General features: G+C 32.6%; 1 protein-coding gene across 6 annotated transcripts in view; it reads left to right on the top strand.

Moving 5' to 3' along the window:
* LOC106874257 (pre-B-cell leukemia transcription factor 1) overlaps positions 1 to 14,103 on the top strand; it is a 465,063-nt gene that overhangs the window by 390,568 nt on the left and 60,392 nt on the right. The gene's annotated exons all lie outside the window — the stretch shown is intronic.

Raw genomic sequence — 14,103 nt, 5'->3', positions numbered from 1 at the left:
CTGCTGGAAGGATAAGATCTGTTTTTTTTTTTCTTGGGTTTTTTTTAAAGTTTTTTTTTTGTTCCATTTTTTTTCTCTCTCCAAATTCAAATATTTTTATCCCATGAACTATTATGCATTGGATTTTTATTTTTAAATTTTCAATGCGGATTTATTTCCAAAGAACTATTGAATTTCATCAGATACTAAACATGCCAGACATATCTTCCATCCAAATATTTTATTTGATCTTTATGTGTATGTGTGTGTGTGTGTGTGTGTATACACATGCATATATGTACATGTATACACATGCATGCACATGTATGCATGTGTGTGGAAAGAGGTGTGGATAGATTCGAGTATGTGCATACATGTCTGTTGTCTGTATTTGTGTGTTTTTGTGTGTATATGTATGCAAGCATATATATATGTGTGTGTGTATGTATTCTGAAAGCATAGAAAAGTAAACATTAAAATGCGCGTGTGTGTGTGTGTGTGTGGAGAGAGAGATATGTATGTGTGCGGGGGTATGTATGGATATATACATATCTTACATATATATAAATTTTTTAAGAATATTTCCACATCCATCCTAGATCACTCACTTCTTTCAGAAATTTTGAACTTGTATCCCTGGTATCAATCAATGTGAAAAATATATAGTACAGTTCATTGACATCCATTGCATGAACTGAAGGTCAGCAAAAACGCATGAAACATAAAAACCCACAGTCTACTTTGAAATCTGTAACGGAATCGGCAGAGCTAAGTGAGTGCTGGACCTCTAACAATGTGGCAGCCAACCTTCATTTGAGACCTTACATGCTTTATATGGTGTACCTATGAACAACATATTTGACATCGCTTGCCTCAGTTGATGGCCATCTAGCAACAGATTGTTTGTGCCCCCACACTGCCATGCCAACTTCATTGTTGGAAGGTAGGAAGGGAAATTAGCTGCAGATGTATTATAAGCTCTCCCCATACTCACAATCATGGAAAACACAAATATTATTATTATTAATATCAATCATTTGTATATTCTCATTTGTTTCCACTCATAACATTTAAAAAGAAAAACAAAACATTTTTAAGTCCTTCAAATTTTATTGGACAATTATTTAATTACAAGCATTGCTAGACTTGTGAGGCAAGGAGGCAGGTATGTCCTGGTTTGCTGAGCTGGTCTGAGCTAGGCTGGGCTGGGTTGAATTGGACTGGTTGGCAGATGGGAGAATGGTCAGAGATAATCAAATGCTTCATTCGAGTGCTGATTGACATTTGTTTCTATACAGCATTGCATAGTATAAACTGAAGGAAATAATTCTACTCTTTGAGTTAGTAGAAGTACACACAGACACACACACACACATGCATGCATGCACAGCTCTATGGTATGGTTGTTTGGTTGAACCGTTAACACATTCATTTCTCAATCACAATGTTTCAGGTTTCGATCTCACTGCACAGCCTTGGAAGTAAAATTGAGTCGGTTGGAAGCAATGTAGGGTCTCTGTGTTATTAAATGAGTTGTACCCGTTATTTGAAGGGCCATACACACTGCAAAGCATACAGTTGTCTGTGGAATGCCCTGTCACTTAAACTATGACAGACTGTACCTTTTTTTTTTTTTTTTTTTTTTTTTTACAAACACTGAGTCAGGGTGAATGTGCCTGGGTATTTATGTTAAGGGTACAATTGGCAGTTGGATGCTCAAGCAATTAAACTGTAGTACAATAAACTGTTTACCTCTCAAAGATCTGTAACTTTCATTCATCGAAACTTATGTGAAATCCATTCATATATACCTCTGTATGTGTGTAATTTTAAGTTACACAGCGAAGTACACTTTCTTGAAAGGTTTGCTCTATTCTTCTCAAATTCTTTTTTTAGAAAAGAAGTGGTGCCTTGTGTGGTGTGGTGTGGTGTGGTGTGGTACATTGTATATCTGACTGAATCGGAAGAATGTGAATGACTGCATGTCATGTGTGCCCTTTGATTGTGTTACCTGTAGGGAGAGGGGGGTACCTTTAAAACACTATTGCTGCTGCTGGTATTTGTATTACTGCCCAATCCATCCTTCTACAGTTTCTGGAAGATCTAGATCTAGCTATCTGATGATTTCAATGCTTCTTCACCATGCTTTTCTCTTGCATGGTGGTGGTGATGTATGTATGTGTGTGTGTGTGTGTATACATACAAATATATATATATATATATATATATATATATATATATATATATATATATATATATATACATATATGTGCACACTCACATTCTCATAACAAGTACGTATGTATGCATATGTATACACACACACTCACTCACTCACTCACACACATATGTATATGCACAAGCAAACACACACACACATATATACACATTTATGTGTTGATGTGTGTGTGTGTGTGTGTGTGTATATATACATACATATGTATATTTTTGTTGTTCTATGTCACTTGCTTTTAGTTTTGTTTTGTTTGTTTATTTCATTTTTATACATACATTGTTTTGACTCTTTTTAAAATTTTGTAAACATCTTGTTAATTTAATTTTTGTTGAAACCTTTTGTCCTATTTTTGTTCTTTTTTTCCCCATTTGGTTTTTTTTTTTTTTTTTTTTTTTTTTCAATCCTATTCTGTACTATAGGTGAGCCTATCTCAAGAGAAACACCTTTCTGTGTAAAACTTTTCTATTGAATACGACTAAATAAGTATTAAATATTTGACAATCATGTGAAATCTCCGATTAAAACTTTTATCATCATTACTGGTTATATTTTTTGCTATCTTTATTGTTTGTTTTTTATTATTTTTTTTCAATTTATCTTTTAATCACCATCATTATCATCATCGTCATTATCATTATTGCCTTCTTTGTATATTCTTACCAATTATTGTTGTTGTTGTTTTTCATGATTAACATTAGAAAATTAATCCTTCAACTCAACCAGATGTCTTCAATCTAATTTATACTAAAATAAAATGAACTCCATTTGTTTCAGTTGAAATCTCTGCCTCTCTACCTACCTACACTCAATCTATTTATCTATCTGTCTATCCATCTATTCTCACTCATATCTTCTTTACTTCATGTTATTGAATCTAGTGTGTGTGTAATGAGAGAGTTGATAAATGAAAGGAAAAGGCACCCAACACATTTGTTAGGAGTTACATATATTTTTAATAACAGTTTGATTCAGACCCATCTCATGAGATATCAGAAGAGTCTTTTCTGATATCTGATGAGATGGGTCCATCCCATGTGCCCATATGGAGCTGAAGCAAATTTATTATATATATATATATATATATATATATATATATATATATAATATTTCATGTGTGTATATATATATATATATATATATTTTATTATATATATTATTACTATTGTTGATAATGTAAATGTGACTAGGACTTCAAGAATCACTCTGTCATATTATAAACACATGCATTTAACTGGAAACAACTAAGTTTCTAATTCTAATAGTTAGAGAGTGTGCATGTCTGTATAACATCCACACACACACAAACACACAAATGTTATTGCCGCGTTATATTTTTTACACAAATATATATGTATATAATACAAACGTCCCTGTTTTGAAGTTTTAACCTCTTCTTAATATGAACCCATAATATTGCTCCTTCCCCTCCAAAAAAAAAAGGAAAAGAGGAAAATTATAATAAAGGAGAGAAAAAAAAACTCTTGGGTGCATTTAGCATTTTATTTGATTTTTCTCCATTCTTCAACAGTCTTTGTTGATGATGACCACTCTTTTATGTTAGTCACATAATAATAAGGATGTGTTTGTGGAATTGTTGAAGTGTGGATGAAATATTGACAGCTAAATCATTTTTCTTCTTCAAGTGCATTCATCTTATGCACCTAAAAATTGCAATATTGAGGATATACAAGAATTTGTTTGTTTGTTTTTCCTTACATATTTATTTTGTTACTAAATCTTCAGAACATAAAAAAAATATTTTTCCTTGTGTTAGTTAATTAATAATTTGGAAATTTTCTTAAGAGGCAGGTAAAAAAAAAAAAACACTGGAAGAAAGCAGCCTCTTTTATCAGAAGGTATTTGACCAAGATAAAATAAGGATAGGAATCAGTCTGTGTCTGTCTATATCCTATGTTTCTTCAAATACTTTCATATTCAGATGTATGCCTTCTACACAGAATTGTTCCAGTCACTTCAGAGATTTTATTTTTAATGTTATTTAAAAACTACAAGAACGTATTCTCACATGCTCACTCACACAAGCACTCCACTAGCATACACTTAAAAGCAACATGGTAGCCTCTATGTGGTCATTTGACCTGCTAGAAATAGTTGCCAAATTTTCCTCAGACCGTACATTGTATCAAAACAAAAAAGACACAATTTTTATTAATACTTTTGGTGACACTTTCTGGAAATAAACTGGACAGTCATGGCTGGAATGCTTTTGTCATTGGTCTACACAGGAATACCTGGAACTAAACAACATCTACAAGAAGATACAGTCTTCTTAACAGTTGCTTTCTCCTTGGCATTTCTCTCCTAGTTTCCTTTCTTTATTATCATCATCATCATCATCATCATCATCATCACCGTGTGTTCATCCTCATTGCCATATTTAGATATCTATTACAAATATAAGAACTTTAAAGCATCTAGGCTACTTTTTAGATGATACCTTTCAATAACGTTCAGAGTCATGTGTATGTTACTGCTGTTGCTGATGATGATGAGGAGGAGAAGGATGGTAGTGGTGGTGGGGATCAAAAGGGTCAATCTCTTCTTTCAAGATGGCTCTGTGAGTTTCTGTTTTCAACTGATGAATCAGATTATAATCAGCAGCAAATGGTGGTGATGGTTGTGATGATGGTTGCTCAACAGAAGAAAGGCTGGGAAAAAAAAAGAGAGAGAGAGAGAGAAAGTGTTTTGCCTTTCAACACCTAATAAATGATCATGACTCACTTTCAGATCTAATCATCTCTTCATGCATATGAAAATGAAAAATGCCAAATGCTACACATCTTCTTTGCTTCTGCTGCTGACTGCAGTTGTTTGCTGCATAGTGCAATTCAGAGAGAAAGAAAGAGAGAGAGGGAGAGAGATTTAGACCATAAACATTTTGATTTTACAAGCCAGCCACTCCTCAAACTATAATCACTCACTATGTTCGAATGATTATTTTATCTGACACATAACACATAATGGGTGCACATAGCGAAGAAGTTTACTTTGCAGCCACTTGGTTCCAGGATCAATGCTGTTATGTACATCAGTTTGGGTGTCTTATACCATAGCATGAAGTTGACCAATATGGTATACCTTATGAATTAAAACTTACAAGATAGATATTGTGTAGAAGCCTGTTGTGTGTGCATATGCACACATGCAGTGACCATTTAATTCAAACATATTTGTTTTGTTTATTTTCTGTCCATCTTTCTTCTTTTGTCATTCTATCCTTTTTGTAGAAGAGCATAGGTTTGAAATGTTAAAGACTTCTTCCAGTTTTCCTAAGCATAAGCTCAATACACTCTGTTTATTGTTTTCACCTCGTCTTTGTGTTTATTTGATTTTTGAACCATATATTATGTGTGTTTGTGTATGTGTATAAAACGGTGTATCTCTTTACACCAATAAACACTGCCTTAACCATTTGGTAAACAAATTGATAATCACTAGATTAAGTAAAGTCAATATAAATGACTAAAATCCTTAAAAGCTGATATCACAGAATAGTTAGTCTGAAAATTTGGACCAGTAAATTGGTCACAAATTGTATATGCAAAATACATATTGCAGTATAAATAAATCCCTTTCTGTAATTCTGCAGAAATAAAAAAGTATTAGATTATTCTCACATTTTCCTATTCCTACAAAATGCCTGAAGTTGTATTTAATTTTCTCCATCTGAATTCTGAACTCAAGTCTTACATGTTTCATGTTTGTTTTTAACTTGTGAGAAGCAGTATCAATAAAGAATACATTGAGAATATTTCTAGGGTGAGTTGAGTCAATTATACTATGTCTTCTACAACAACTAGCCAATAAACAACACCCTCACATACACTTAATGACACGACTATACCCATGTGCGCTCACACACACACTCACATATGTCTGGTAGAATGACTTTCCAGCTGGTCACTTTAGCAGTGGAAGATCAGCCCATGATGTTTTGCAGGCCCTCTAAGAACGGTTAGGAGAAGGTGCAGAATGAGACTACAACTTCTACATTGTTCTCAAGCAGAAAACCTGGTCCAAATACTCGTAGCTTCAGTATGTGCTTTGCTAAATCTACTCAAGAGCCAAGTGTGACGTTAAGTTTGGTGAAACAAGAAGATGCACAGTTTAACATCCACTGGGTCTCTGTACAGATTCCATCTATCCACTTTCACTCGCAAGGTTTTTCCCAGCTAGAGGCTTTAATAAAGAAACTTTTCCAAGGTGCTGCATAGTAGAATTGGACCCAGAATTATGTAATTGCAAGTAGATTTTTTTCTTAAACCACAAGCTTTTCTAAATGATGTTCTCTCTAGTTGAAAAACAAAACAAGTCAGTTTATTCATATATCATACATGTTCGTTGTGAAGGTTTTAATACTTCACTTGCAATTCTTCATATTCAAATAATGGCTAACCAAAACTTTTGTCTTTTGTTATTGCTTCTACTCAAATACCAAAACAGAAGGTAGATTTCAAGAGAATTATGGCTTTTATTGCCAGGAATGTTGTATGAATAATCCAGAGATACATTTGAACACACCCTCTCCCTGTATCCGCTTTATAAAAAAAATTTAATTAAATAATATGCATTCTCTTTTGAAAGAATATTTTCTCGGGAATTAGAATGCTCAGCAATGCTGCCTTTGTGACTGGTTTGAATAATAGAAACAGACGGACAGCCAGAAAGACTTTACAAAGGAAGCAGGAGAGAGAGATGTGTTGGTCTTGGCCAGTTACAATGGAAAATGAACCATTCAGTTAGTTGTAATATATTTCTTGCAAAAAAAAAAAAATATAAATATAAAAAGTAGTAGTAATAATAATAATAAAATCCCTGGACCATTTGTGTGTAACAAGCTAGCTTTTAAGATGGCCAGTTTTATTTTTAGAATGGTTGCTACATTTTCAAAGGAGGATAAAAATATCTTTCATTGATATTATGACTTGAAAATGACTCTTCAGTTTCTAGTTAGAAATGTTATTGTGAATAGGCAGCTTTATTATTTATCTGCTACTAAATTAATACACACTCACACATCTTAAAATACTTTTATCTGCCTATGAACATTATCGATCTCCAGTTTTTTTTTTGTTTTTTTTTATTAATAAATTTGTTTCTTTTTGGGGGTTTTCAGTGTGAAACCAGATTTTTTTTTTTTTTTTTGGTGGGGGGGTACTTTTGTGTTGTATGTCTGTATGAAAGAGAGAACAAGAGGTGGATCTTTAAAGTATTGTTTCCTCTTTGCAAGAACTTTATAATTTTTCGACACCTTTGTATTTACTTGTAAATAGGAATTTCATGAGGAGAGAATAAAACAAAAGACATGGATTTAGTAGTTGTCATTTATCATTTATTATCACAATTGATGAACAAAAGCATCATTGGCTTCAGGTTTCCAATTGGTCAAACACTTATTTACTGCACTTGCAATAGTGTGTATGCATGATAAGGGAATCACTGTGTACTTTGGTGCAGACACAATATTAAAACCTTCTGAAAAGAACTAAGGTGTTTCTAGTTACACACATACATAAACACATGTGCATACACACTCACACATATACATACATATATACATGTGTAGTTTTCTAGTTGATGGTTACATCTTTAAGATATACAACAATAAAAGACACCCACTCATGATGAGCTTCCAAACAACTTTGTCTACCAAATTCCATAAGATAGCTCATGTGGTTGTGAAGTAACTTCTTAACCCTATATTTGTGTGTTTATGTTTGAATAATCTGCAATGTTTGTTCACTCTCTTTTACTTTTAACAGTTTTTAGGGATTCTTTTTTTTTTTTCTTAATTTCTATTTTACACATTCACAAAAATGTATCATGGGTTATAAGAAAGTTAACAAAAAAGATCTCAATGAATGGAGCAGAGAAAAGAAACAGCATGTTTGTGAGACAGCAGAAGCCTGAAGTTGACTGAATTTTTTCTAATTAGTTGAATAACCTTTTCATTTTCTCATGCTAGGATATGTGCATGTATAGCAGCAAACAGCAATATATTCTAGATGTGCGCTGTACTCCAATGTGGATTTTACTTGTATTTTTTTGGAGGATCAGTATCTGATTTTGGCTCTAGAAATAAATCCTTGTCTTTATGATGTAGGTTTGACAAGATTATGGGTTTCAGCATTTGTAGCAACTTTGAGGTGATAACAGGGTATGCAACTACCTAGTTCAGAGGAGTGGTGGTCACTATAGTAACTATAGAAGACAGAAAGAGAAGAAACGGTGTCTCTGTGACTTGTGGATAATGTCTGCTTGATCTTTGCCAGTTCTGACTTTTGTACCAATGAATAAAATCAATATTAGTTTCTATTTTTACCTAACCAATCTTTTATTTATTTTTTTAATTGCTTTCATTTTTTTTTTAACAATTCCATAAAACTTTGAAGTTAGTTAAATACATTTTATGCACAGATAGTATTCAGTTTTTCTCTACAAAGTGGTGTCCAGTTTGGAATTCAAGATTTGTTTGAAGAGTTTTTTAAAGCTCTTACTACAAAAATTCATTCCTATCATTAATGTTAATTGCCAATTTAATAGTGAAACAAGAATCAGAATAACAAATAAATAGTTACTACAGCAGTTGTTGTTCAGCTTTGGCCAAGCTTCATTGAGCAGGCTTATGATTCAAAAAGGCATTCCAGCTTAGATTCTCCCATTCTTTTCATGAGTATCTACTCATGCATGAGTGTTCTCTTCTTAAGGTAGTAGAGTATGATTTGAGGGAGACTTGGCTGCTGTTTTTTAGCAGGTCAAGTCACCATGTACAGGTTCCTTTATTAACTTGATGCTATCATTATTGCTGCTGCTGCTACTCAGATTGCAAATTAGAAATTATTCAAATTAATTTTTTTTTCTACCCGCTAAATATACTAATTATATATTATTTATTATAAATCATTTCAGGAGCATTTCAAAGAATTACTTGAAATGCTCCTGCTACTTTACGTATTATTCTAAAGTAGCACTATGCTGTCAATGTTGTATTAATTCTGTCATCAAACTTTGCTCTCTCCCTCTCTCTTTTACATACATTCAGAAATATATATATATGCATACACATTTACACACACACACACACACATGTATTTATATGTTCATATATATGTGTGTGTGTGTGTGTGTGTGTATGCTTGTATGTATGTAGAGAGATAGAGAGATGCGGGGTTTATAAGTCTAATGTAATATACTTTTTAAAGGAGTATTTTATGTGATATTTCATATATCTTAAATGATTTATGATCATTCCATTTTATGCTTGAATTCTTGATAGTATCTTTACTTATTTTTTATAATAACTTTCACTCCCTTGTAGATTAATTCTCTGTGTGTTTCCATTTACGTTGTATTGACAGAAATTTATTTTTTTATCATCAAATTTGACTTGCTTCTTTCTTGCCATTAGCTGTTTTAACAAAAAGTACTAAGCTATGCCAAAACCATTACATTGTACGTAGTCTTATGCTTCTTATGCAGCAACAAATCGTTCTGTTCAAAGAGAAGTTTGCAAGAATTAATGCTGTTCTCTTAAAAATTTGTGGTACTTGAATTCAGTTAATTTAGTTCATATTAGTTCAATGTATTGGACATTTCCAAGTAATTCAACAAATTATTTTTCTCTTTTATGTTTATGTATTCTTATGTAAGAGTTTGAACTGGTCTGCAGATTTGAATTTTTGCAATATTGAACAGAAAACAGTTTCTGTCCAAAATCTTTTAGAAGTCACCCTAACATGATCTGTTGTTGTTTTTTGGTTTTAGGTATTCAGGAACCGTTTTCTTGCCATTCTAACCACATTAGAGTCTGGTTACATGAAATATTTTATGTGATATTTTGCCCGACTTGCCTTCGTCCGTCATTCCCATATTCTTTTCTGTTCGAAATTTCATTGTAGTTTCTTAGATATCAGATAATTCTCTTGAGAAAATGTGAGATAATGTATTATCAGAATTTGCACCATAATATTATCAAAAAATAAAATTAATCAAATAGTTTTTATTTATTAAAAAACATAATATTTTTCTACAAAATCTTCCCAAATTGTTTTCAGTCCCCTGTTCCTTTATTTCAAACAACTGCATTAAAACTAAAGTGAATGTACCCTCTTGTTTCCTTTTATGAACTAACATAATCTGCTGATTTAACTAAAAACAGAAAAGCCTAAGAAACATGGAAATACAGCGAAAGAATTCATAATACTAATAGCAATATAATAAAAGAATCTAAATTGTATTATGCAAACATTTTCATCAAAACTAAATGTATTATTATACAATTCTATAATACCAAGTCTACAACTCTCCTAAAATTTGACGCTAAAGTTTTATTTATTACTTTAGTTTCAAGGTACTTGTTTCAAATTTTTTTGTGAAGTTTCTTATAATGACTGTTGGAAGTGAACATTTTAAGATTGACTCATTAAATAACAGTTTCAAATTATGTGCTATCTTTACTTGATTAAAATACATCTTTGCCAGTTTTTAAGCAAATCAGCTCTTCTGATAAATAATCTTCTTAAAAAATAAAAGTACCTTTGTTGGCATCAGTTAATTGCTAGTTATTTAGGGTTTTTTTTGCTCGTATTATTTTCACTAACAAAGAACTTTGCTGTTTTACAATCTTTAGTTCTTGGAAGTTCTTCAATCATTATCATTTCCCTAATATCTTTACTGATGAAGCATTATTTGACTGTCTAATTAAACCACTCAGAACTTGAACCAAATTTAATGACTATCAGGGTTTAGCTGTGCAACTGAACCATAAATTTCCTTCATCAGTTATTCTTTCAGATCTAGCAAAAAATTTGTAGCTGGCTGCATTTTGTGTGTATGTGTAAATATGTGTGCAATTGGTATTCCCCCCCCCCCTTTTCTAAATTGACTGGCTTCAGTTCTTCACGTTTTCGATGTCTCATTTCTGTCCAACTGTAATGCTGTTGCTACTACAAACACTGCAGTTGCTGTTGTAAATTTTTATACAGTTTGTTCACTCACACAGCTAAAGATGCTTGCTAACATGATAATAAAAGTGAAGTCCACATTTATCAACTCTGCAATATGGCAAATTGACAGAACTATAGCAGCTACCATGCCAACCATTGCTTTACGGTAGAATATGTTTGCAAACAGCATGCTTTCTGAAGTTGTAGCTTGTGGAATTGAAGATGGACAACACCTGATGCAGCTGCTATTCTGTAGCACCATTGTAGCATACAACTTTAGAAGAGGAAAAACAAGAAGATATATTGCTCACTAATGGAAACAGGGCCTTGTTAGCTATAGACTATTTTAGTTGTTTAACAATCAATAATGTCTCACAGAAAGCCGTATATTTCGCACAAATCTTAATGTTCCTGCTAAACTACACCTTACTGTATTATTCTGTTATTTCTTCAATTTTATTATTTTTAATATTTATCCAATAATATGAATATACACTGAACCAACAATGGAGTTTCTACATGGTCACTCAACATGCTAGAAGTAGCAGCCAGAACTTGCTGCTAAAAACAAAATGATATATTAGATAAAATAGTCCTCAATGAATTACATTTGAAAACTGCAATCTCCTATAATCAGAAATTGACTTGATTAGAGATGATCTGGAATTAAACAATATAATAATACCTACAAGGTAAATTGTCCAGTAGTGGCTAACTATAGAAATATTCCATTAACCACAGAATCTATATTTACTTTTTGTATCTTTATGGACTTCTTTTTATCTCTCTCTTCCACCTGAAAATCATTTTTATTGTAGATATCATAAATTTCCAAGATAAAGAAAGGAATTCATCTCTCAACAATTTGTATTCTTATTGCCTGCTGTTAAACACAGTTTTGTGTGTTCAAAGCCATTCATACCAGTTTGTAATTACTCCTTCAACCCTACTCTTATAACTTCCTTGTAGTGAATAATAATAATTTCAAATTTTGCCACAAGGGCAACCATTTGGAGTGGAGGATAAGTCCATTACATCAACCCCAGTACTTGATTGGCACTTAATTTATTGACCTCCAAAAAGATGAAAGACAAAGTTGTCCTCGGTAGAATTTGAACTCCAAATGTAAAGACGAATGAAATGCCACTAAGCATTTTGCCCAGTGTGCTAACAATTCTGCCAGCTCACCACCTTAATAATAATAATAATCCTTTCCACTATAGGCACAAGGCCTGAAATTTTGGAAGAGAGGATCAGTCAATTACATTGACCCCAGTGTTTCACTGGTACTAAATTTATCAACCCTGAAAGGATGAAAAGCAAAGTTGACTTTGGCAGAATTTGAACTCAGAATGTGCAGACAGACAGACAAAATATGCTGCTAAGCATTTTGCCCGATGTGCTAACAATTCTGCCAGCTCACCACCTTAATAATGATAATAATAATAAATAATTGTTCTCATTCAATCCATATTCTATTTGGTTGATTTTTTTGGTGGAGTGGGGGTTATTTTCAAACCCTAAATTTACAGCACTGCTGTGCTCACAAGAACCAAACACTAATGGTCCACTTTAAAACTTAAAAATCTCTAAAACACTTGTACCAAAACTGTCTCCAAATTTTCCCCCCCCCCTCTCTTTTCTTGTAATGCATGAAGTCGTGTATTACATTTAAGCGAATCATATCTGTCTCTAGTATATCTTTTTTCCTTCCTATATTTAACCAATCAAAACAAAAAAAAAACCAACTCTTTTGCTCTTCATTTTTTTTTTTCAATTTTATTTAATTTTTTTTGTTTATCATTTTTAATCAACACGACTTATTATGATTACCATTATTATTATTATTATTAATCATTATTATCATCATTATTATTATTATTATGGTGGTGGTGATGGCACTAACATTTCAAGCATAGTTCCATTTAGCATTATGGCATTGACAAATTGCAAATATTCCCAAGAATAAACTTGTGTGGCTGTTGTATCACTCCTTCCTTGGAATAAAGAATTTTTGTTCCAAGATTTGGTTGTTTTCGCCTCAATTTCGGAAAACCTTTCTTTTCTTTATTTTCTTCCCTTTTGTTCTTTATATTTTTTTTCTTCTAAATTTTAAATTTTTATTTTATGGGGTTTTTTTTTTTTTATTTTGTTTTGTAAAACTAGATATTTTTGTCATTGTTTTTGTTGATTTATCTGTTTTGAATTATATCAGGAAAGAAACACTCTTTCTTTTGTTTTGTTTCTATTTCTTATTTCATACTGTTTTATTTATTCATTTACTTTTTTTTCTGCTCCTCTCTCTCTCTCTCTCTCTCTCTCTCTCTCTCTCTCTTTCTCCTTCCTTCCCCCCCTCTCTCATATCATATCACCTACCACCACAATCACTGCAACCTCCACTACCAACCTTGTAACAGCAGCTCAGGATGGTTTTGTCTGCTGCTGCTGCTGCTACTTGTGGTGATTATGGTGGTGGCGTTGTGCTGGTGTGGCATTATTGATTGATGTCTTTCAGTATTGCAGGAACAGTTTTTCTACCGCCGTTTCTCTGAAATGAGTTTGCAGGGACAGTATTGAGCGCAGCTGTTATTTGCATGTTCTGGTCTGGTGTTAGCCTTTACATGTACACAATCTTTATGTGTGTGCGTGTGTGTGTGTGCTAATGCTTTTAAGTATGCATATGTGTTTCTGAATGTGTGTGCATATGCATATGTGCATGAGTGATTGTGTGTGATGAATGATGATAGAACAGTTGGTGCATGTGTGATTTTGTGTGTGCAGAAATATAGAATGCATACTAACACATAGAATAGGGACTGTGTGTGTGTGTGTGTGTGTGTGTGTGAGAGAGAGAGAGAGAGAGAGAGAAAGATACAAAAATGGGTACATGAGTGTTTTTGTGCATACAAATAATGTCTGTAA

Source organism: Octopus bimaculoides, chromosome 1, assembly GCF_001194135.2.
Source record: "Octopus bimaculoides isolate UCB-OBI-ISO-001 chromosome 1, ASM119413v2, whole genome shotgun sequence".
NCBI classification, from domain to species: Eukaryota; Metazoa; Mollusca; class Cephalopoda; order Octopoda; family Octopodidae; genus Octopus; species Octopus bimaculoides.
This window is presented reverse-complemented; position numbering and strand designations above follow the sequence as displayed.